Source organism: Anomalospiza imberbis, chromosome 24 (genome assembly GCF_031753505.1).
Source record: "Anomalospiza imberbis isolate Cuckoo-Finch-1a 21T00152 chromosome 24, ASM3175350v1, whole genome shotgun sequence".
In the NCBI taxonomy this organism is placed as follows: Eukaryota; Metazoa; Chordata; class Aves; order Passeriformes; family Viduidae; genus Anomalospiza; species Anomalospiza imberbis.
In genome coordinates this window covers 3,247,368-3,272,977 of record NC_089704.1, presented here as the reverse complement: position 1 = coordinate 3,272,977, position 25,610 = coordinate 3,247,368, and the positions used below count along the sequence as shown (strand labels likewise).

The following is a 25,610-nucleotide window of genomic DNA, read 5'->3' as shown; positions in this document are numbered from 1 at the left end:
TTTTTTTTTTTTTTTTTCTCATGAAAAGGAAAGCATGGAATACAACAAATTAAATAGCCACCCGGTGAGAAAAAAGGGAGTGGAGTGAAAAATGGGCAGGGGGGGGATAAAACCCAGATGAAAAAGGCAGGCTGGTGCTGGAAGATGCCAGACAGGTCTGGGAATAGAGGCATAGCATGGCGGTAAAATAATTGTACCCCTTCGGCTGCAGTCCAGAGCTGCTTTCTGCCTCGCTACCCCAAGCCTGCCATCCTCTGTTAGCTCCTGCAATATTTTATCCGCCAGCTCGGGCTCTGTTTCACCAGCGATGGAGAGGACTAGATTAATTAGGAGAGATCTCTCTCCCACAGCCAGCCCGGCTCTGCGGGGGGAAGGCTGGGAACTATTTAAAGGGATGAAGATGTACTGCAGCAGCTGCCATCTCTCTGGCTGGTAATGTGCTCGCTCACCTAACTGAAAATTCATCTCCTTTTGCCCTCTGCCAGTAATTCCCAGCAAATAAAAGCTGGTGAGCTCCAGGTTGGGCTCCAAGGCCAGCTGGGCTGGGCTGGGGGTTTGGGGAGAGCTGGGGGGAGCAGGTGTAAGGGATGGAAACGGGAGTGAGATGTGTCTGGATGGAGCTTGGAACCTTGCAGAACGTTCAGAACCTGAACATTGCTCTTGTTTATGACAACACTGCCCATCATGGGGACGGGGCTGCAGGAATCCCAGGTATCCCCACAGCCAGCATGGACCCTGCCCAGCACCGCTCCCCGGTGTCTCAGCTCATTAAGGCCCAGCCCAACCTTCGAGTGACACAGGTAATGAATCCTCTGCAGGGTGCCTGCTGGCTTTAATAAACTGGAATGAACTGAGGATGAGAATTAACCTGGCAGGATTAGCTCGCTCTGCAGCGGGATGCTGGGGATGGCTCCTCGCGGGCCGTGACGGGAATTTTAACACCTCTGCTGCCCGCACTGGCTCCTGGCTGCTCTTTGTAGAGCATCCAGCCGCTTAAAGCCCCTGCGAGGCCGAGGGGGAGAAGGCAGGGGAGCAGCACCCGGCTTGGATGGAGCCTGCTGCCCATTTTAGCCCTGAGCGTGGGACAGGAGCGATGCCGAGCTCTGCAGCTGCCAGATGTGCAGCATCCCGGTCCTGCTGCCTCCTGCCACCAGCCTCCCTCCTCCAGAGCAGGAGAGGAGCAGGGAGGCTTTGAGAAGCCGTGTGTGTGTTTGGGAGGTGTTTCAGGCAGCGCAAGGGGTGGGTTTTGGCGAGGACTCCCTGAGCCTGGCTGATCACAGCACTGTGAGAGCCTCACGCCTGAAAACCCTGCAATTACCCCGCATTTGCTTGGGGCTTCGGGCTTTTTATTTTCAGTAAATGGTTTTGTAATGCAGCCCCCCTGCAGGGCACGCTCCGTGGGACACAATACGTGCTTCATGCCCTAAAAGCCGCAGGGATGGCAGCGTGGGGACATCCAGGGGCTGTGCCGGGGATCTCGCACCACATCCAGGCCCTCGCCTGATCCCTGGATCAAGGATCCTGATAGGATCCAGGAAAGGGGGCACTGTGCTCTTGCTTAGTTCAGATGAGGAGCTTCCCTGCTGTCCTGCTGTCGGCTGGGGTAGAGTTAGTCCCTTCCTAGTCCCTGGTGGTTTGGATTTAGGATGAGCCCTGCTGTGACACATCACCCTGCTGCCTGTCACCCTCCCCTCCATGCTGTGGGTCCCTGGGCAAAGCTCATCCTGGCAACTGGGTGAGCCCTGGTACGTGCCCAGTTGCATGAAAGATCCCTTGGGTTGGGGGGAAATGAGGGGAATGGCTAATTGGGACACACCTGGCTCCACGGGCACAGGGATGCAGGAAGGTGACGAGGGATGGCACCTCTGTCTGCCAGCCTGGCAAAGCCATCATCCAGGGAGCCCTGCTCTTTGCCAGGCTGCTTCACAGCCTATGGTCTCCTCCGTGGGCATGGCACATGCATATTAATGTGCTTTTCCTGCCTTACAGGAGCCTCTAAGAGCAGACACGGAGTTTGAGAAACCCTTGATGGCAATGCTTGTAATTAGAATGTGATTGAAGTAATGGGGAGCCCAGGGGCTGATTTGTGTGGTTTTGGTTGTATTGAGCCTTGTGGTGTTTTCCACCTCCCCAGGCCTGGTTTGTGGGGGTTTAGTGATGCTGCTTTGCCTTGCTTTGGGTCCTTCCTCCTGCCTGTCCATGGAGAGCAGGAGAGGAGCGGGGACAAGGATTGGCAACAACTGACAGCACCAGAGGACACAGCCTTGAGCTGCACTGAGGAAAATACAGGTTGGATATTAGGAAAAAGATTTTTATGGAAAGGGTGATAAAGTTCTGGAATGGCTGCCCGGGGAGGTGGTGGAGTCACCATCCCTGGGTGTGTTTAACAAAGCCTGGATGTGGCACTGGGTGCCAGGGTTTAGTTGAGGTGCTGGGGCTGGGTTGGACTCGATGATCTTGGAGGTCTCTTCCAGCCTGGTGATTCTGTGAATTCCGTTATTCTGTGATCCTGTGATTGCAGGCAGGGAGCAAACGTCTCCTTGTGACACCACAGCCTGTGTTTGAGGGCCACCAGAGCCATCCCTCACTGCTAACACCCAGGCTGTAACGAGCTCCCAGTCGGGGCTAGGAAATCATTTGGAAGCTGATCTGGATTTCCATGGAATGTCCTTATCTGCTGAAGGGTTTCTGGCTTTTTCAGCTCTTAGTAAGAGCGTGGATGTTTTTATCTCTGCATGGATGGTGTAGCAAGGAGAGAGTAAACACCACATGCCTGGGTGTATGGTCCCCAAGATGCTGAGGTGGGGACGGTGCTCCTGTCCCTTGGCATGGGGACAAATCTGGTGGCAGCCACCAGCTCCAACACTGGGGCTGCTGGTGGCTTGCAGGAACAAAGCCCAGGTGTGGAGCTGGAAGTGGATGGAACCTGGATAACCCAAAGTGTTTTGAAGAAGACAATTAATGGTGAGAGGAGACAGCTTTCAACCACTTGGATTTTCTAACGTTAAACCTGGATATCATGAGGGTATATCCTAAATTCCATGCAAAGTTGGGCACGGTGGCTGTGCCTGCCCACCTTTAGCCTTAAATCAAAGGTGCAGTCCTTGATGAGAAAGCAGCCAGGGAGATTTTTATTCCGATGCTGGATTTCAGGGCTCGTAAGAAGGTTTCTGTTTTTCTCTCCCAATTCACTTTGTGGAAGAAGAAAAACAATCAAGAAAGCAGGGAGGGTGATGTTCTTAAATCCGCCAGGGCTTTAGGAGGATATTGTTTGTGCTTCTTGAATAATGGCTTTTGATATGTAATAATATTGTGTGGGGTTTTTTTTGATGGCCAATATTACATTTATTTTAAATTATATAATCAGCCCTCGGCGTCTCAGCTGATTTAGTCAATTAAGTTTTTAACCTCATGTCTTCAATCTCGTCTGTGAGTAATTTAAATGTGGTGATTTTAATGAAAGTACATCTACCTGTTCATTTATCCACACACACTGTTGCCCTTTGGATCTGTGGTGAGAGGGACAGGAGATGCCTTTTTCTCTTCTGCATGGAAATGTTTAGCAGAGCTAAGGAGACAATGCAGTGATTGGCATTAGGGAGCTAAAGGGTTTATTTTTTTTTCCCAGAGCAATCCAAATATATCAGATGCAGCAATTCCCAACGTGACTGTAAATTAGGGCTTTCAGAAAGGACAGTGGGATTGCCTCAGATTCTGGGGTGGTGTTTTTTACCCCAGGAGATGACAATACTACACCATCCAAAGCAGATGGATGCACAACATCTCAGGTGCTCGTGCAGATGTCGTGGCTTGCCCTGATAATTACAGCAGCTTCAGGATCAGGTGCTACTGGGGCTGAGATTCAGCCCCAAACCCTTCTGTGCTGTTCGGGAAACTCATGAGAGAGATGTCCTCAGGGAGATGGCACTGGAGATGCCCTTCCTGGCAGGATGGTGGTTCCTGGGCTCCTGCAGCCCCTGGGGTGGCCTCGCAGCGCTCGTGGTTTTTGCCTTGTGCTGAATTCAAGCCCAGCAAACACAGCTGATGTTTTTCAGCCTTCACCAGCACTGAAAAGAGAAATCAAGATAAATGACCTGGAGCTGCTCAGAACTCAGCTTTGTGTGCTCCTGGACACACTCGCTCCTCCCCACGGTGTTTTTTGGCTCACAAGTGAGTCCTCTGCAGCACCAGCATAGCCCAGGCTGGGGTGGGTGATGGGGGTCCTTGGGCACACACCCTGGAGAGATGGCTGCTCCAAAGGAGATGTCTGAGGCCAAGTTCTTGAAATCCAGCCCAGAAGCAGCAGTAACAGCTTTTTGTTCCTATCTCATAGGCTGACATACCTAAAATTCATTTTGTATTTGTTTTTGAAGTAAAAATATTCCAAAGGGGCATTATATGTGGTTTTCTCACAGAAGGCAACCTGCCTCCCCCTGAAAACACTTGTTTCAAAATTTTCAGTGGAAAATGTGAACAGTTTTTTGATAAAAGCATTTCTATTCATGAGCACTAGCTCAGAGAGATTTGCAAGAAATAAATAGGTTTTGGCAGCATAAAAGTCTCTGTTGAACAAGGGGATGGGGAAGGTGTGAAACTTGATTTGGTATCGTTTGCCCATGGAATTTCAGCAAGTTCTTCAGCAGAAGTGTCAGGGGATATTTTTCCATCTAGCCCCTGTCCAAATCTCCTGGTGCTGGTGAGAACCACAATATCCCTGTGTCAATAATCACCTTCTTGGCTGTTGCAGTGCTCAGCTCCTTGGAGATTTGTTTCCATCCCACCCTGGGCCATGTTTGCTGCTGGCTGGGTGTGTTGGAGAGGTGGCCTTGAGCTCCCTCCACATTTCAGCTGGTGAAGGTCGCTGTGTCTCAGGAAAGCTGATTTCTCCTACACTTCCAATAAACATTCTGCCTTATCAGTGCAGGTTTTTAACAAACTCTGTGCATATCATAAAGCAGAGAAGGCAGGGACAGGGCCTGTGTTTGTCTGAAGCAAAAGAGGGGTTTTTATTTTGCAGCCCTCTTCCTGCTCACCTGGGATGGAGGTGCCTGGGGCAGGGCAGGTTGGCATTCTCTTGTCTGGTAGAATTGGTCAATAATTCCTGGCTGGGGGTAAGTGAGTGATTAGCCTGTCAGGAATTCACCAGGGTCCAGTTTCCAGCATGATCCCTGCTTCCATCAAGTTCTCTGCCACCGTAGGGAGCAGCTCATCTTGGAGACAAACCTTGTTTGGGTGTTCTCTTACCAGGTTTTTGGGCTCTGTCCTGCCCTGACTCTCCCAGCTGAAGTTTGGCTCTCCTCTCCTTGCTCATCTGAAGCTCTTCCCCTCCTTACTGCCATGGATGGGGTAAAACTGATATTATCTGGGAGTGTGAGCTGGCCCTGCACGTCCACACCGCCTCCCCTCTTTATTCCTTCAGAGCTGCATATAAGAAAGCTCAATTTTCTTGAAAGCTGCCTTAAAAAAAAAGGTATTTCCATGTCTGGCAAGGAAGCAGGAGGATGCAGGGATGCTTGGAGCTGCCTCTCTACCTCCAGCTCTTCCCCCACGTCCACGTGGATGCAGCTCCACTTCCCTGTGTGGAAGGGAGAGGGGAGGAGAGGAGCCTGCACCTCTTCCCTTTAAGCAGAGATTTGGCTGTGGCTCTGAAAGCAGAATTAGAGGTAGGGTTTAATCATACAAGCTCTGAAATATGGGAGATTAAATCTTTTTAAGGAGGGCAGCTAAGTACTTTATTTTCTGTGCAGGAATCTTCAGGGGGTCGGAGACCAGAGAACTGGATTTAAAGCTTTTAAATTACTTTTTTCTTATTTTCCTTTTTTTTTTTTTTTAACAAGTTTTTTTTTTTTTTTTTTTTCCCTACAATACATGGTTGGGCAGGAAAGACTTTAAAGTGATGGTTAAAAAAGAGAGAGAGAGAAAAGATGGGTGCAATGGAGATGCTTGTTGAAAATAGACATTAATAATGTTGTGTTGAATTGTCCAGGCACATTTAATCCTTAAAGTGCACATCTACTCTGGAAAGTGATTTTTGTGGAAGGAGGGAAATCTCTCAGGTGCTCCTTGTCATTTCTTGCCACACTTGAGGACAGGTTTACTCCATGGCAAAGGGATTTGCAGCCCCTCTCCTGCTGCAGCCCCCAAAAATGCTGGAGGTGCTCGTGGGTGCCGGCAATGCGGGTGCTGCGAGCCCCCCTTCCCGGGGCTCCAGGGGGATGTTTAAGCTGAGATTGGCATTCTGGCTGGAATTGGGTTTTGTTTTTCCCCGCCAGGCGCTGGCCCAGCCTTGCTCGGGGGAATTGGAGCTGTTTGGTCACCTCTCACAGAGCCTGCTCGGGAACCTTCGCTTGTGTTTGTCTTGCGTTTTTCTTAATTTCACGGAGCTGAAGAGATCGATGGGAAGGTAGACCTGGGATTTAAGGCTGCCTATAGCACAACTCAGTGACTGATGACCCCAGCTCTGCTGCTGCTCTCCAGGCTGGGAGTTTGCCGGGCTGCCAGTGCCAGGGCCAGCTGATGGTGACATCCACACGAGGAATGTTGAGTGCGCAATACCTGAGTGGCTCATGGTGACCACCCTGGGACAGGAGTGCAAACTTGGTTTTCAAGCGTCTCAAAGGCTGAGCTCCGCTCTGGGAGTCCTGCCTGGGCTCGGTGGGACCTTGCCGGGGGTGTCAACAGAACGGCGCTGGAATCTCGGTGCCGCCGGCTGTATCGGCTGCTTGTTGCCATAGAAACACCCTGTGGCACCGTGCTTGTGTGGAACGAGGTGGCACTGGCGTGTTGGCAGGACATGCTGCACTTTTTCCCACCTGGAGCTAGTGCCTTTGGCCACTGGAAGTTGTGTGTGTGGGGAAAAGAAGGGTTGGCTTGGGTGACTGTGCTGGAAGGGCTCCAACAGCCAGCGCTGAAGGCGATGGGAGAAGGTCCCCTTGGTGGTGCTCTGGTGTCCTCAGTGGTGCAGGCAGCACCCACTTTCTCCGCTCCAAAGGCTGCTCCACACGGCTAAAATGGTTTGTGCAGCCCCGGGTGTGCCTGCAGAGATGCCGCTGCATCCCTCAAGCAGCGGCAGCCTCTGCAGCCCACCCTTGCTTTAATGACCCAATTCCACCGAGCAAATGAGGCAGCGCCTCCGATCCCTCCCCTCGGTCTGCCAGCTAATTAGCACTCCATTAACTTAACGAGGCTCTGCCGGCCACCCTGGACGTGGCCAGGAGAGGGAGAGGCGGAAGCCAGGCTTGGCTGGACCTGGGGGCTGCGGCAAAGCCTTTGTGCCTGAGCAAGGAAGGCTTTGCCCTGGGGTTTGGGGCAGCCGAGGCTTTTCCGTGCCTTTGGGTCCGTGGTCCGCGGACCAGGGAAGGGTGACGGGAATGGTTGGCACTGCTGGAAGCTCTGGGAGTGAGTTGTGACCTTGTGTAGGCTGTGATGCTCCAGCATCCTGTACAACCCCGTCTGTGCCACTGCCCCATGGCCAAGGGGGACCGAAGGGGGTGCAGTGCCCCTCGGAGGAGATTCCCTCCCTGCTGGGAAGGCTCAGACAGCGGCAGCTCCCTGCCAAAGCTTTGTTTGTTGACAGAGTTAAATTTGCAATTTCATGGTTTGGTTACAATGAGTTTAGTTTATAAAATTCATGAGCTGTTAGGAAGTGTGGAGAGGAGGGGTGAAAAACATCTGGGTGTCATCAAGGACGTGGCTGCTGGCACATCCAGCAGGGTCCTGCTTTGGGGACCACATGGGGCTCAGAGATGGGGTGTGAGAGCTTCATGTAGGACAGAGGGATAAGTCCCCACAGGAGGAGAAGTGCTGGTTCCTCCTGTTAACAACCACTGTGTCTTTACCTGCACACTGTGTAAAGACACAGTAAAAGGTAAAGAGAAGGTGGCCTTCAGAGAGCCACTGGAGAAACAGCAATCCTTTCAGGGATGAAGCCCAGGGTCTGTCCTGACAGGGGCTCAGAGTGTTCAGAGACCCTGCTGCTCATTTGGAGTTTGAATTTGTGGTTCTTTGGAGCTTTGGTTGGGAATCCACAAGATGAGCTCCATTCCCTGGAAGTCAGAAGCACTGTGATGGAGAGAAGCAGTTCCCTGAGTGTCACTGCATGGGCAGCGTGCTCCAGTCCATCTCTTGTGAGATGAGCTGGTTGACACCCTCACATCTGACTTTTCCAAGAGATTTCTTTGCAGCCTGTCCTGTGTGTTTGGGGACTGACTTGGAAGCAGAGCAGCCCCCCAGTCCCACCCTCCTCCCTGGCTGGAGCTGCATCCTCCATCCCCCCAGCAATGGAGATGTTCCTCCAGGGGCCTGGAGCTGTGGATGAGCTCAGAGGGAATCAAAAGGTAGTGTCAGGAAGGATCTACACAAATATTAGCTAATTAGCATGGGCTGGGAGCCCAGGGGGAGCAGGAAGGAGAGGATTCACTGAGGATACAAAGCCATGAGGTACCTGTCCAGCATGGCCATATCTGTGAGCAGGAGCCAGCAGCCTGTGTGTGCTGCCGCAGCTGGGGCTGATGTTAATGTGACATCAGCAGGAGGCTGGTGCACTCCCAGATTCCTTACAGGTCTTAAAACACCACTGGATTCCATTGGAAATGCTAAGCTGTTGATTTTTTGGGTTTTCAAAAGAAACCTGGTGTTAGTCACTGCATGGTCTGTCACTCTGTGGGGTTGTCCATGGAGACAGGCCATAAATAGACACCAAAACCCCCTTTTCCTGCACTGTCTGTTGGGTTTTTGACTCCCCAGGACCAGTGATCTCTAAGGTTTGGCAGAATCTGCTCATGATGAACACACGGATGTGCTAAGCAAGGCCCAGAAGTCGTTGGTGGAAATGGAACTGAAGTTCAGGGATGGTCACTAGATCTGACCTGGGCATCCAAAAATTGAGGGGAAGGTGATTCAAGCTGACTCCTGGACCTCATTCTGATAACATCTCCATCAACATTGTCCATGGGGAAGCCTTTCAGTTCCTCTCTGTGTTCATTACAGCCTTTGGGCTGTAATTAGTACATCCTTGGCTTAATGAACATCTCCATTTGAAGCCATTCACGTGTGAATGTTTCCCTGTGAAGCTGTTGGACTTTCTGGGAATGTTCATGGCTCAGGTGAGGGTTTCTCTTTCTCAGCAAGCCCCAGCACATGGGTTATGTCGATATACAAGATGCAGGACCCAGGTGGGGTTCATGGTCCTTGGATTTATACATGGAGCCTGTCTGGAAGGAAATCCTCCTCTTCCCTTGCTGGTGGGGCACCTCTTTTCCATCCAAAGTGTTTAATCACCTAATTTGTGTTAAGGAGCATTGGCTTTTCATTTCCAGCTGTGCCAGCACAGAAGATGCTTCCTTTTTAATGAATCCTGGACTTGAAACATCTCCTATGTATGTGCCGGGACATGAAAGCCCAGGGAGGGGACAAGACTTGAGGGAGCATCAGGAAACTGGGAGCAAGGGCAGGACGGAGCACAGCAACGAGACCACCCACAGATCCTGCTGCATTGTGCCCAATCCAGTATCCAAATTTCAGACTTTTAAGAGGATTATCAGGTGTCTGTTTGAATTACTCTGACATGAACAGTCACTCAGAAAATGTACATTCATTTGAAAGGTCAAGCACATCTGATTTCTGCCTTTGGTGTGTGGGGGCTTATTCTTTCAACTCTCCCTTCCTTAATGAGATTCTTGTTTCAAAGAGTCGCGCTGTGCCCAGGATTTGATGGAGTCAAGTGTGCTGGAGATAGTTTTTGTTATCATGTTTACCCTTTTATCTGCCTGTCCTTTGAAAGCTCCCCGGCACACAATAAGGATGCAGCAGGATGGCCACTCGGGGCAGCTCTGCCAGCAAAATCAGCTTTTTAGGGGCGGAGAGATGGAGATGTGCTGGCGGGGAGCTGCAGCACCAGGAATTTTGATTTCTGCATGGCAAAGCATCCAAATGGAGAGAGGGCCTTTGAGAAGACCCCCAGTCACCAGGGGGGCCTGGGCAGGTACCAGGGTGTCATCAGCTCCCCCAGAAACCTCGGAGGAAATAAAGCCAAGTTGGGCTTGGCATGGCAGAGTTGTGTTTCTTGATTAAATTAATGTGTATTGATATTTCTCCTGTTGTTTTGACTTCACAGGCTGTTTAAATTCAGGCTTGTCACAACAAAATACAAAGGAGGTTGCTCGGAGATTGATTTTTTTTTTCCCTTTAATCCTGTCTCTGAAGAAGAAGAGTATTTTAAAATTTTATTTTTTTCCCCCACTACTCCCAGGTTGACAGCCAGGGAAGGCTGCAAAAATTAAAACTGTTGCACAAATAATTATGTTAAAATGCCGAGCATACATTATGGAGGAGGGTGCTCCTTGATTGTAACGTACGAATCAATTTTCTGCGTCACGAAATTACTGACACTGGAGTTGGCTTTGGTGATTTATTCCCTGGAATGACGATCCTGTGACTGCCTTTCCCTTGGAGAGGGTTTTTTTTCTGGTGGGTGAAGCTTTGGTCTCCTCTTTGCTGTCACTGCTGTCTCCTCCCTGCCTCGGTGACAGTCCCCTCCGCTGCTTAAAAATAGCGGCTTTTATGCAAACTACATCCCAAAGCGCTCCGCCAAGTTAAATAATGTAGTCACAAAACCAAATATTGAATAATGACTGAGGCAAGGATTAAGGGAGACAGGCAAGGAACAAAAGAGAGATTCTCAAGTGTTTTGAACACAAAATTGAGACGACACAGATGCACAGTGGGCTTTTTCTCTCTGCAGCCAGAGGACACAGATTAAAGGGGTCCTCCAGGACTGTGCTCCCCCAGCCAGCTTAAGCTGCCTAAAGACCTCTTTAAATTCAACCTTTTCTACAAGCCCAGCTGGCTGGAGGAATTTCTGCTGGGGATAAATTCAGAGAATCATGGAGTGGTTAGGTTTGGAAGGGACCTTGGAGGCCATCTCGTTCCAAACCTCTGCAGGGACACTTTCCATTAGAGAACCTCCCACTGGACCTTCTTAAATGGATTTCTGGGGAACATGTCTTGGTTTTTTTTTCTAGTGGAAAGTTCCCATGGGAGCTTTCCCGTGCTTGCTTCTGGAAAGAAAACATAGTTTCTCTTGTTTTCCCTTGAAAGGCAGCAGCTCACGCAGCGCCATCAACCCCAGTTCTTTACGCGACTCTGGTTTTGCGGGAAGATTTAAATAAAAAATGCCAGGAACGGGGAAAAAAAAAATCACAGGCATGTAATTTCTCATGCAACCCGTGGGATTTTTCAAATCCACCTCAAAGTTGTTGAGTTGCAGTAACTCAGTGGGTAGCTGTTGGCTACTCATATGGTGAGCGAGGAACAGGCTGAAGGAATGCTGCACAAAAACTTATGTAAATGTCTTCTGTACAGCTCAGAGAAAGTCTAGGACTCCTTTAAATCTAAGAGTTGGAAATTCGGCTGGGAAGCCATACATTCAGTAGATGTCTTTTCCTCAATAAATTCAGAATATTGGCCAGGGAAGAAGCATCCATGTTTCACAGAAGGAGTTACTGGACTTTCTGAGTGTTTCTTTTTTTTCTTTCTCCTGGTCCAGAAACAGTTGAAATGTAGCTTAGGATAAATTGCAAGGTGATGATTTACATGACAGGTGACACTGGCAAGCACATTTTTCTCAGAGGAAGCATGAGATGGGATGTATTTACTGCCTGTCTGGGCAAATTATCCACTCTCAGATGGCTGGCATGTGCTTGTGTAGGAAATCTGTGTGTCCAAAATAGCTGATAAAGGGGATTCAGGGCACAGCAGTTAATAAATGCAACCCCCCCATGGCTGTTGCTGCATGCCTCCTGCTGAACTCTCTCTAACTGAGAGATCTGGAGATGCTCTGAAGCTGGGTTGGAGTGAGGGAGTGCAGAGGAATTTCCCTGCTGCTGCAGAGGTGAGATGGGCACAGCTTTGCTGAGGAAAGGAGAAGGATCTGTGTTTGAGGGGATATCAGTGCAGCGAGCCCAGTGTGTTTTGATTTTGGAGCTGCAGGAGCCAACTCCTTGTCTCCTGTTCCTTCCTGAGGTTATAACATCCCATCCACCGGGGGAACTCCTCATTTGAGATCAAGCAAATTACCCTGCCACTGTTGCTTGGTCTTGTCAGGCTGGCTGTGATTTATTCTTCATATTTATCCCTCTTCACCTTATCTTTCCTACTGATGAGCAAAGCAGAATAATGAAGTGGTGATGTTAAACTCTGAGCTCATGCTATCCAAGGGGACTGCAGCTCACAGGCAGGGATGGATTGGGAATTTCAGTGCAGTTTTGGAGCCCTGATGTCCCCCATGGTAGCTGGTCATGAACCTCCCCGTGGAGAACTGCTTTAGGCCATGTCTATTATGGCTTATTGTGTTTCCAGAAGGTTTTTTTCTCCCCCACCCTGAGAAGGGGTGGGGAGTTGCAGGATGATTGCTTTTTATTTGTGTGTGTGTGCCCACAGAAAGCTTGGGATCTCATCTGGCTTTTAAGGATCTGCTTCTGTTACCTAGCAGGTATTGTAGGTGGATGTGTAAATGAGGATCTTTCTGTTTACAAAGAAATGGATATATAGTATAAAAACAATTTACTTGTAAAACACTCATCCTGCCTCCAGAATATGTTTGAATCTTAACACAAGACAAAGTAATTTAATCCCTCCCAAACCCATATGTTGTTTGCTTCTCTTTTTTTTCCAGCAAATTTTACCTTCATCAAAAGATAAATCAATTTGTAGCAGCTATCGGCAGCTCTTTAAGCTGCCGAATTGAACAGCTTAATTAGGGAAAATATATTAAAAGATCTGAGAGATGCTAACCCACTCAGTGCCTCCTCTTGGTACATCTGCATGGTCCTGCACATGTGTGGGGCTCCAGACTCCCTCCAGTTTGCATTTGCTGCTGCTTTTTTTGTGATGCTTTGTGGTGTGGTGATGGCACGAGAGGTTTTACTGCCCTTTAAAGCCTGGCAGGACTTTTCTAGGCCTGAACCATTTGAGGAGTTTAAAAGTTTATTCTCTTAAAATTTTTCTTTTAAATCAAAGCAATAATAATTTAAAAATGTGATGATGATGATGATTATTATTATTATTATTATTTGAGGGCTCTTCCCAGAGCACCTAGCAGCTGCCCAGTGTCTGAGAGCACCTCGTGCTGACCCCTGCCTGCAGCATGAGATGGAGTCATGGTCTCAGAGTTCTCACACCCAAATAAATAGAACAGGAATGCTTTGGAGCACCACTCCCAAAGATCCACTCTCATTCCTGTGTGTTTACACTTTAGAGGGGGAGGGGGGATGGAAAAAGGCACCCAATAAAAGTACAAACTGTGTGAGTCAGCCTGAATCTGCTATTGTGCCTCGTTCTTCCCATTAGCAAATACCACGGATGAGTGTGTGGGGAGGTGGGTATCTCCTCTCCCTAAGTGACAGCTTGTTTCAGGGCTAAACTCGTTAGTGGTGCTGCTCTGGTGAACATTCCCAGCCTTCCAGCCTGGCTCAGCCAGTGCTGAGCACATCCCTACCTCTCCCAGATATCCTGGACTGGGGAGTGGCTGCTTGATCTTGCCATTGCTAAGATGAGGACAGACCTCTGCTAGACCTGTGTTGGTGGGAGAAAGCTGCTGTGGCCTCAGTGCCAGCCTTCAAAAACCTGCTAGGAAATGGATTTTGGAAAGGAGTTTCCTGCTCCTGTTGGAGAGGATGAGCATCAGCTGAGGATTTCAGAGCTGTGCTTTGCAGCAAAGCTCCCAAACCTGACCTCTCTTAGGGCTCTTCCTTGCGTGATGTTTGGGTCCAGGATTCCTAGAGATGAGCAGGCTCTGGACTGGCTTCAGCAAATAAGAGAATTTTTTTGCAAAGGCTGAGAATTCACAGATCTGAACTCCCCGAGGCTTGTGTGATGGGCTACAACAAAAAAGCAATGTTTGGCTAATTTAAGCTTCAACTTGAGGTGCTGAGATAAAACAGAATTGATGTCAGGGTAGTCTTGCTTCCAAAGCAGAGTATTGTCAGCGCAGAGCGAAGTGTTCTCCATCTGTTCCCGTGGCTGTCAGGAGCCAATATTAGATAGCTCCACTGCAGGCTGGGAATCTGCGAGTGAGGGCTCGTGGCAAAAGCTTCATGTGGGAAGTTTCATCCTTCCTTTGCCTTGCCTTAGGTTAACTCGCACCCAAACCAGTCAGGCTTTGCAAAGCTGAGTGTTCCTGGTGATGTCTAGAACTCGTTTAACATCCTCCACGTCGCCCTGGAAGGACAGGGACCAAAAGGAAGTTGAAATATCAACTGAAGGATCTCCTTGTCATCATCCTGAAAATCTCCTAATGACCCAAGGAGTGGTTTCCTTGCTCTTGGAGCTTGTAACACATGACAGACCTTGAGGTTTTTCTTCTCCCACCTTGTGTTTTTTTTGTGCTCCGCAGCAACAGAGACGAGGTTTGGCTGCTGAGGGAAATGATGAAACTTAGAAAACAAGAGGTCTTGTGACAAGCTAACACCTCAGCTTGCTTTGAACTCGATAGTGAAATATATAGACACAATTTTTGTTGCAGGTGGCTTTTTCCACGGTAGCATGTGGGTATCTGTGCCCAGCCCCACACGTGTGTGTACATGCACAGTTATTCTTGCCTCAGCAGAACGATTTCCTAACGATCTCTTACCCATCCAAGACAGATTGCTTTTCATGGTTCAGTGGCCGCAGCTCAGGCATCCATTTTAATCAATAAAACAGTCAAAAGAGAGAATAGATTTACTTGTTTCTGGTTTTTTACATTTAATTGAAAATTTTCGAGTGATTACAAACATAGCTATTGTATAGATTGTGGAGTTTAGAAGACAATAAGTGCCAAAAGAAAAATGTCCCCGGAGCCCAACCTCTTCCCCTTGTGATGCACAATAGATGTTAGTGGTTTGTGCCTGGCCTTGTCCTTTCTTCTCCTTCCTCAGGGTTTGCTAAAAGCGGGATGGATTTAATGGGGTTTTACCCAGACATCGCAGGGATGTCTGTGATGAGCAGCGTTAAATCCTCTTATTTGTCATGAGGGAGAGTCTCCCTTCACACAGAATGTGGAAGCACTATAGGAAACCTGGAGATGCATCATCCTGAGAACCACTTGGTCACCCAATATATGTGAGGATGGGCCATAAAAGCTCTCCAGATCCAACAAAAAGGATTTGATTTTAAGGAGAGCTGATTGAAAAGCAGTTTCAGCAAAAAAGAGCTTCTGGTCATAAACAGGGGAAAAAAAGTATAATTTCTGTCATGTTTTCATGTCCAAACCAAGTCTCTTCTTCAGTGGGAAACCATGGGGATAAATAATTGGAGAATAGGAGGCTTTGGGGTATTTCCTAGTGCCCAAAGGTGCTGCTGTAGTATTTATCCCTTATTAGCAGGTAGGTGAACATTCTCCACTGGAGATTGCATTTGATCATTTAATTTGTTCACTGTTGTCAATGTGAGTGTCCAAAGGTGGGTGTGTTTGTGGGGCCACCACATACATAACAACCCTTTTGAGATTCGAATAAATGTGTGCATGGAGCAGTGATTTGTTGTGTGGTGTTAGGAAAGGGAACTCCTGGACACCCATGGTTTCCGAGCTTGCAGCTTGCATTGATGCCTGATAAACTTTGCCTTTCTTCTGGGGATTCTTTGGAAAAAATAACAAGCCATGCTGTCTCTCTGGCTGTAAATTTAATAAACCTGGAAGCAGCGCAGCAGCTGAACATATCAAAGCCATAGACTGCTAACTCCAGTGCAGGAAAACTTTAAAAACAGTCCTCGAGACCCCTGCGCTCTCTGCAAAATGAGATCTGAGTCCTCTTTAAGTTGTTTTTAATAGCTGGAATTACTGAAGATTGGTGTTTACCAGGGAATAGGCTTGTGAGGGAGCTGCCTGGTGGGTGCCCACGGTGATATCATTTCCAGTGGTATTCCTGGCATAACCTCCCGAGCACACAGGTCTCCTGTCAAATTAACGCTGAACCCTTTGTGCCGCCTGCCTCTGGCTCCCAGACAGACAATTTCCTCGGTAGTTTTATTATCATCTCTGATTTCCTTAGCTTCGTTGTCTGCTGGAAGCAGATTTGTTCCGGCACGGGCCAAGATGTGGCTCTGGAGGAGCGGTTGTCACCTTCCATCTGTCACAGGTAGCGCCCCTGTCACCTTGCAGAGAGCGTGGCTGTGTCCCCAACAGCCCAAACCTGTGGAGCAACTCTTAGGAATCCAGAGATTCCTGGACTGGAGATTCCATCAGAGAAGAAAATTGGCTTGTGGGGTGGTTTTGTCCACAAACTGAAGCATTTTTGTTCTTTTTATCCCTGATATAATGTTGCAAGCTGGACAACCCCAAATGTTGGATTTTATGCAAACTGACCCTGAACAATTTGCAGCAAAACTGATTTTGCTGCCACCAAAAAAGTTTATAGATTATGGCTATTCCTTTCTTGGCAGCATTTTAACTCTTCCTTCCCATCAATTTTATAGATTTTGTGGGATTTTTCCCCATTGCATATCCCTCACCAGAAAGAAACAGCCGTTTTGAGGAAGAAGAGATCCTTTTTGCAATTTTCTTTTCAAACGCAAAATCAAATTCTCCATCAGGGAAGGCTTCAAATAGAAAACTCTGACCAGCCCAAATTAGGGGGGACTCAATTTACTCTGGCAGAATACTTTGAGAGCTGCAGATGAAAACTGCAATTTAAGTGCCTAATATTATAATTATACACCGATGTGTTTTATTAATGGGATTGAATGCTGGTAGCTTTGTAGTAATGAGCTTTTTTGAAGATCCGTGTAATAGAGTTTTCTGATGGTGAGGACCCTGCCATGCTGTTCCCTCTAAAAAGCACCTTGAAACTCATGGAGTAGCCAAGGACAGGGTTAATTCGTTGACTTGAGCAGTAATTAGTTGCCCTTCTCCTGGAGGAGCCCTTCCTGGAGGGGAAGAGGAACCCAAACCTCCCACTTGCACTGCTGTGTGGATGATCTGGAATTTTATTGTGGATGATTCTCAAGCAAATGAAACGTTGGGGGAGCCTTGGAGATGAAAGGTTTTGTCTTGACAAATTAGCACTTAGCAGATTGCTGGTATTAAAGAGCTGTGGGTTTGAGCGATGTGTACGGTTGGGCCTTTTTAACACAGAAAAAATAATTTTCCCATTCTCTAAGAGCATTTGAATGCACTTCTGGTAATAAACAGGGAGAAAAAAATGAAACCTTTGAGTCTTTTCCTGGGCCAGAGCATCCCCTCCCAGCAGGGTTAAGCTGGGTCAGTTAAAAAGATTCATGTTTACGACTTGCATATTCCCTGTGGAAAAACCTGGAACAATCCTAACATGGGTTCTGAAATTAAGTCTTTAAAACGAATTTCAGTTTTAAACAGAATGTTGATATGTGATATTCTGATAAATTTTTTTTCTTACTGTGAATTTATCACAACTCGCTTCCCTCGGAATGAATTTTGGATAAATCAACAGCTTGTGTTAATTATATTAATAACCACATTAATTATATAACAGTGCATAAGAATTCAAGGCCTTCTAAGACTGAGTATGGAGAGCAATGAAAATAAAATGGCAAATTCTAGAGCTGTTATACTGTGAACTCGATGTTTCTTACTTCGTGTCTTTTGACAGGGAAAAGTAACTTTTCAAAACCCACTACAATGTTCTTTACAAATCCTGCTTTCCTCTAAATACTTCCCTTCTATGCTAGAGTATAATTAGCTTTTGTCAACTTTTCTATGGGCAGCTTTCATTTTGCACTTTCTTTGAATGCTGTGGCTGCTTGTCTGGAATATCCGAAGTTTTGTTTCTTCCCCTGTCATTTTTAGCCTGCAATTTTCGTGGAGAGAAAACCTCATCTTTGGCCTCCCCTCACTAGTTAGGTGTCCTTGATGCATTTATTTAGGAAATGCAAAGCCAGGCAAGTGTTGCCCCTTCTCCCTTTGTTAATTAACCCAGTGTGTACAATCACATTTTATTTGGCAGCTTGACTGGAGGGCCCAGCTGCTGGGAGATGAGCCATGAGAGGGGAAACAGGAGCTTTGTGCTGAGTTAATATGTGGATTTTTGGAGCTTGTTGATGTTCCCTAGAACATCTGCTCCTCAGCACTTGCCTGTCCAGCTCAACCTGGATCCTCCCAGGAATGGTGGAACAAGGAGGGGTGGGGAAATAGGGGTTCAAATGGGAACATGGGATGGAGAGTGAGAGACTTCCCCTACTGCTGATGGATGCTGGTGTCTGCATTGAAGAGCAGAATCTGGGGGACTTCTTCAGGACAAAACCTCCCTCCCAAGGCCAAGGAACCATGTTTGGCTTCCAGCACCATCCTCAGTGACTTGTGGCATGCTGGGGTTCGTGTGGGAGGGATGGCAGGAGATGGGAAGGTCTGTGTCCCGTGCGTTCTCCATCCTGTCCTGCATCCCTCCTGCCCTTCTCACTCATGGTCCCTGTCAGTAACGAGGTGGGAAGAGTGGGCAAGGAGACAGCTCCAGTGCCACCCTGTCCACCCCCACATTATCCTGCCTTATTACATTGTAATAAATTGAACCATTCCACTTCATTATTTCATATTTGAGGAGATTTATAGATTGTCCTGGTGGCTGAAGAGGCAGTGATTAAAGGAGCAATGTGCTAATGAATGAGCCTCAGCACAAAGCCTTTTTAATTAATGCACAGCCCAGGGGCTGTAAACGCCTTGCTGATAACAAGCCTGGCCCATTCAGGACATGAACTGACAACTTTGCAGAGAATGAAGGCTTATGTGGAGACATGGGTATGGTATTGAAATGGCAATTAAGGCTAATAAAATGATTCGTCTGCCCATCCATCGCCCTCCTTCCCTGTGCCCGTCCCTGTCTCTGCCTCGGAAGTAATGGCAGGTGGAGATTTCATTTGGCTCCTCCAACCTTTCTTGGTGATTTAATTTACAGGCTGCATCTGTTCCTTCACAAGGCTCTTTCAGTCACATTAGAGATGGATTTTTACTCCAGGCTATTCTGAACTCGCTGGAAATTTCCCTGAGTCAGATTATTTTTGCCCAGTGTTTACGGCTCCTTTTCTTTTTATTTCTAAAAAACTTTTCTAATGGAGTGTCTTGCTGGGAGGGGAGGCAGTGACTTGTTGGAAGTGCTGTCCATCCATCCACACGCTCAGCATTGACTCTGGGCTGCTCAGAGCCCTGGGATAAACAGAGTGGACTCACACAGCTCTGGGAAAGAGAGAACCTGCCAGGGTGAATTGTCACCTTCTTTCAGGATGGCCTCCAACCTATTCCTGATTTTTGATGGGTTTCACGTCCCCTTCCTGCAGTCCTGGGCTTGGTGGTATTGGTACATTTGCACATTGGAAAAAGTGACTTTGAGAAAGTGCATTAAGGAAAAAAAAATCAATGGTTAAATAAATGGTGACAAACTGGAGGTACCCATTGTCCTTGGGAAGTTATGGGGCAGATGAACAGCACAGACAGGTCATTGCTGCTCCACTAAATTCTGAGGAATTGCCCTGGTTTGTGCCACATCCTGTGTGGTGGTGCTTAAATGAGCTTAATCTTGAGTCAATCTTGTGGAAAAACACCCTTGGGGTGCCCAGGAGCACACAGGGATCAAACCAGGCATCACTGATGCCTGGCAGCTCTGGAGAATTTGGGGAGGCTCTAATCCTGTGAGTATCCCCTCGTGGCTTGGGAGTGAGGACCTCAAAGCCTGGCACCATCCCTTCTTCTCAGGGTTCAGCTTCTGCATTTTGCCTCACTGAATTCCTGACAGGTGGAAGGACTATTTTTCAGAAAGGGACGTGGGAAGAGGAGGTGGCAAACTTTTGAAACAAAGTTAAAAAAAAAAAAAAAGGACCAAAATATAAATGATGCTGCTTGTGGCCTGCAGATTTAATGATATTTGCCCATTTGATTGATGAAGATGATGAACGAGGCTTTGTGGGCTGTTGAGGGTGAAAAGTCTAAGTACCAGGATGGAGAGTAAATCAATCACTTCCCTCTCCCGTGCCAGATGGGATCATCAGTTACCTGCAGATCCCGGCAGCGCTGTACATTACCCCAGCTGAGGGACAGCACATCAGCCATGGCTGCTGCCCCTTCTCCCCAGAGATCGATAATCCATGGCCAGGGGAAGCAACACCACAGAAATAAAACCACAAAAACTCCTTGCCAACTTTTTCCTTGCATCAGGTTTTGTTTGCTAGTAGACATATTCTGGCGCCATGTCTCACAGGGGTTGGACTGGACACTGGGCCCTGCAGTGCTGGGCTCTTCAGGGCGAGGTAGTGATGCCTTAAGGTTTTAGCCTTTAATATTTTTCAGATCCTGTATACTGCATTAGTGCATAACTCTAAACTCCATATAAAGTGTAGTTAACCCTTCACATTTTAGACAAAACAGTTTCTCTAGGCCTGAGATCCACAGACACCCTACAGCTTCAGGCCTCAAAAAGTATAAAAAAAAGTGAATTGAGGAGGGGAGAAAACTGGGGGCATATGACTTCATTACCTGAAGCTGTAATTGGAGGATTGGAGGATTAGCCCCTGATATTTAAATGGACCAAACTTTTATCTGTCTGAAAAACTTGTGACCATCATCCAAATTGGGTTTAGCCCCTCTCAGAGGCTTTTGACTGCCCAAGGTCTATCTTTGGAAGGCCTTTAATAAGTACCTACTCTCCTACTCTTATTCTCTTAATCTTGTCTAGGTGCTTGCAGTGCCCATGTTTTTTTTTTGTTGTTGTTTTTTTTTTTTTTTTTTTGTGTGTGTATGTATTTTCATGGCCTTTATTTAGTATTTGAGCACTTCCTCATCTTTACATGCTGAAACCCACAGTGTGAGGGTAAAAATGGTTCTGTCCCTACTTTGGGCAGGGGGGTTTGTGTTGCAGGGCTGTATATCAATGCTGGACTCGGGCATTACAAGCCATGTCCTCCACGTGCCATCCCCACGTTACACCTGCTTTGGGCCAGCACTGTAATTTTATTATTTTGAGTAATATTTGCCTTACACTTGGAAGAATCCAATGAATTATTTGAGGGTGTGTTGGTAAACAGGATTTGACAAACATCAGCTCAGAACCATGTAACAAGCTCAGGACTTGGAATGTTCATCAAAAGTTTTGGGGTTTTATATTTCCTGAGTTCCACCAACCTTGTGAGCAGAGCCAATGTGATTTATGGCTTTGTGTTATGCTCCTGTGAAACTTGCAGGATTTTGATATAAAATTCTCCTGGCTTTAACTATCAGGTTTCACCTGAGCCCTGTTTTGGAAGCCATTAATTCTTTATGTTGTCATTTCTGAAGACCCTTTTACAGCAGGAACTTGGCATTATATAGCACTTAATAATGGGCATGTTGCACTCCAGAGCAAAGAACATTCTGCTGTGTTCAAACCTCTTACAGTGATCACTGCAGCTGCTGATGGCCAGGACAAATGTGCCCAGTGTTTTGCAATGTATTTGTGTAGGGAAGCATATTCTGCTCAGGTAGGTTTTTGGGTTGTGATTTATGCTCAGAGGAGCTGCAGGACTTTCACACTCTCTGAGTTCTGTTGTCTAATAAAGTCCCAAGCTGTGTCAGTGGAGAAGGAGAGCTGCCCTTGGGAGGAGTCCATCCCTCTTGTTGACTTGGTCCGTTGACCTCCCCAGTCTATTATCAGGACTCATTGGAGAGCTGGCCCTAATTACCGGGCCTCAATATGATGAGCTTAATGTCCTGCTCAGACAGAGAAGCTGTCACATGCACAGGTCCTCGCCAACCATGAAGAACACGGTGGGAAGCAAAGGAAGGAGGATGCTGTGGTGTGGCAGGGAAGGAAGAGCTGAGATCCTTGTAATGTGGGAGATGCGATGGGCCAGGCTTGGTCCTGTCACAGCAGATGCAGAACCAGCACGTTAAACTTACAGCCACAGGTAATGTGAAAACAGGAGGATGGAGTGAATTTTGGACAGGGACATGAAAAAGCAGAATCTCAGCACTGTTTTTCCCCTGTATGTGCTGCAGATTCCTTCTGTGACCTTGAGGATGTTTTCAAGTCTTTCTTTTCTTCTTGTATCTGGGCTTTCTAGGGCAGGAACCATCTCTTACAATGTCTACTTAATCGAGGTTTGCCTCTTGTTTGAAGTCTCTGGGCACTGCTTTTGATATCAATAACAATCATGACAGCGAGAGACCAAAGACAAAGGAACAATTCCCAGGAAAAATAGACCAGTGGTGCTCTCCTGTGTTGGTAATTCAGGGGTAAGGAATATAGATGAGTTTTGACAAGAAATAAGAAGTACTGGGGAGCTCAGACTGCAGTTCTAGTGGGGACTGAAATCTGGTGTACGACAAACAAGCCTTCCAGACCTCCCTGTGCTCTTCTACCTGGCTGGGAGGGTAGGAAGGGAAACACAAATGTTTCCTAAGAGGGCCTGCTTGAATTCATAGTGCCTAGAGCAGGGTTGTGAGATAGGCCTTGAATCCAGGCAGGAGCAGAGGATTTGGGGAGAACAGTCTCCCCTAATAAATCCACACAGCATCTGACTTGCAAATAGGTGAATAGTAGAGTTTTTCAGGTTGGAATTGCTGGCTAAATCCAGGACTTCTATGCAGCCCACTGCAGTCATTAAAGAGGGCCTTAAACTCATTCTCTCCTTTTCATTAGCATTGACCATTAGCTCTGGAGAGCCGTGTTATTGATATAAATGTCTTTGAAACCTCCCGAGCTCCAGGCTTTGACGGATTTCATAGGCTGGTTAGGGAAAGTGTTTCTTTTCATCAGTTTTGAATTTGTCACTATTTCAGTGGAATCAAACGGGACTTCTTGTGTTGCAAGGCAGGGAGGGTAGAAATACCAGATGTACTTTATCTCCCTCACTCATTAATTCATATACATTTATCATAAGACTTCCTATTTGTCTCCTTTTTAAGATAAATAATCTCAGCCCTTCCAATCCTTGTCATATGCAGACAAGAATGATTTAAGGAGCTGGAAAAGTTCCATATGACAAGGGATACAGAGATTCAAGTGTTGAGTCTGGTCCTTTCATTTGTGGAGGACAGAGCAGAAGATGGACATGACTGGCCTGAATATCCTGGTTTCTCTGCAGATGTCCTGTGGCTAACACAGGGACAAGTGCATGGAAACACATCTGTCCACCTCATTTTTGATGCTGGTAACAAATTCTGGGCTGTGATAAGTTTGAATTTTGTACAGAATAAGCTACATTTGATAGGATCTGTCTGTATGGCCTCTTAGTCCCAAACTCAGAAGTGGATGCTGAATGTGTTTGAGTCATTCCCTCCGCAGGAATTTTATAACTTGGCTGAGGTTGTAGCTGTGGTATTTGCTTAAGACCTGATCTAGATCTCCTGTAATTGCAAGGTGTCTTCTGGAGGATTTGGAAGAGCTAGGCTGCCTTATTCCCTTCCCCCTAATTTGAAGGTTATGCATCACTGTTTTCCCCCGGAATACAACAGTCTTTCCTGGGATACTCGGGAGGATCAGAGGAGGAATTGCAGCAGCCCTGTTTTAGGGTACTAATCCTCTTGTAAATCCCAGCGTTTGTATATCTCTAATAATAATTCCTGGCACTTGAATGATGGTTTAAGCACACCCATAAGGAAATAAACACTGAGCTAATCCTCTCAGCGCCCGGGGAGCAGCAGGGTGAACAAGTAGTTAATGTTTGTGGCGTGGGTGGGGCTGCTCTCGATTCCCTGAGCACGGAGAGGGCCCTGGGAGCAGCTGATGCCAGGAGAGGTGTGGGGACAGGAGGCACAGCTCACCTGAGAGATGTCTCTGCAGCATCCTCACCTTACCCCTTGCTTAGGAGCTGCCTGTGAGCTCAGACGGAACCAACTGCTTGAGAAATCTCTCCCTGCAGCCCAACCTAATTTGTGCTGTCAATCCCCCTCGCTTCCCGCGCTCGTATTTAGCACCATTGATTTATTGGATTGCAGGAATATTAAGAACCTCAAACTATTAGTCCTGATTATAACTTCTTGGCGGCTTCATCACTCCATGTGTCTTGCCATGCTTGGGAGGAGACAGACTGGGCCCTTCGCTTGCTCCCAGCAGCTATTGAGCCTCAATTGACCACTCTCCTCCTCTCTGCCTTTCCCTGCCCTCCCAAAATTTCCCAAATATGCTTTCCTTACAGCCACAGGTGCTTTTGGGAGGGCATGGAGGAATGGAATATCTTTCCCAAGCTGAGATGAACTCATGTATAGCAGAGCCAGGGAGCTGAGGTTGCTTTTGCCCTTGCCCCCAATGTTCCCAATGCACTGGATCGTCCCTAATTTCTCCTCTACTGCTTCCCATCCCTTTGCTCCCTTCAGTGCAGTTAACACTGCCTTTTCTTTCCTACCTTCAATGTCCTTTTTGAAAAGCTCAACATCTTTGGCCTCAGAGCAGCCTGCAGACTGTCTTCCCTTCTCATCCCTTTTCCAAGTCCTGGGTGCTTCCAAAAAGAAATGGGGTCATCCTGAGTACAGATGGGAATGCATTTAGAGGAGTAAACACCACTTGCAAAGAGATGCTGCAGTGGCCCTGGTTTTGAAGCTGGCCTGGATCAAGAGAAAAACAGCCTCTGGCAGTGAGGGAGGGGGAGAGCAGGGAATTTGGGGTGAGAAAAGTGCTGAAAGGAACAGTCTGTGCTCTACACTGGTGCCTGGGGGATGTGGTGTGTGCAGATGGACCAGGTCCCCCCGGGCTCCAGCTGGGGTCTGAGTGCAGAGACAGTGCTTGGAGGGGCTGTGTGAGCTTCCCCTGTCACCACCAGGATTTTGGGAGTGCACTGAGGTTGGGCTGTGGGGGATGCAGCAATGTTTGTGTTTGCTGGCTTTGCAACTGTCCTGTCTTTCTGCTTGGCTTTTCCCTCCAGTGGGAAGGTGTAGGGTCATAAAGGAGTCCCCTGAACCTTCAGGCTGGGGTCACTGGGGTTTGCTGCTCACTGGTACAGGCTAGTGGGTCTGGCAGCTTCCACCATCAAAGCTGTGCTTTGCAACAGAGGCCAAGACTTCATGGGGGAAATGGCCTAAGAGGAGTTCATTTGTGGCGGAAAAAAGTAAAGAGAAGTGGCTTTTAGCTGAATCTGAGAGTTCCACATTATTAAGATCAGAGCTGCTCTTACCTCTGCAGTGCCCTCTGATGCTGGTGCTGCCAAGGTGTCCCAAAATCTGGATGGCTGGGAGCTCCCTGCCTGGGGCTGCCAGCTGTGTGATGCTTTGGAGAGGGTGTCATGTCCCATGGTGACTGTAATGGGTGGGTGGAGAGGCAGCAAGATCCCACCACCCCCATCCCTCCTCGTCTGCATCCAGAAGAGAGCTGCATCCAAGCTGCTGGGAGTGGTGTCCCCACTCCTGAGCCTCCTTTCCTGCCCTCCAGAGGCTCTGTGGTGAGATAAGAGCTCTGTCTGCAGCCCTGTCCATCTTCCATTGCTCAGGGCCTCAGGAATATTTCAGAGGAAGAGTTTCCACTCTGCTGGCTTGAGGCTGGATAACGTCTAGGCGAGCTGCAGCTGAGCGATGGCTGGGATTTGCTCCACAAGGACCTGGCCCTTTCCCAGGAAAAGCTTTCCATCACTGCTTCCCAGCCCCGTGGCCACGCTCTGCTTTAGCCTAATTACAGCAGCGCTGCTTAATAGACTTCGGAGCCTCG

General features: G+C 47.8%; 1 protein-coding gene across 1 annotated transcript in view; it reads left to right on the top strand.

Moving 5' to 3' along the window:
* Positions 1–696: 696 nt before the first annotated feature.
* LOC137462055 (opioid-binding protein/cell adhesion molecule homolog) overlaps positions 697–25,610 on the top strand; it is a 342,323-nt gene continuing 317,409 nt past the window's right edge. Inside the window, exon 1 of the mRNA XM_068172052.1 lies at positions 697–800. The gene's annotated coding sequence lies outside the window, so the exon portion shown is untranslated. The remainder of the gene's footprint in view (positions 801–25,610) is intronic.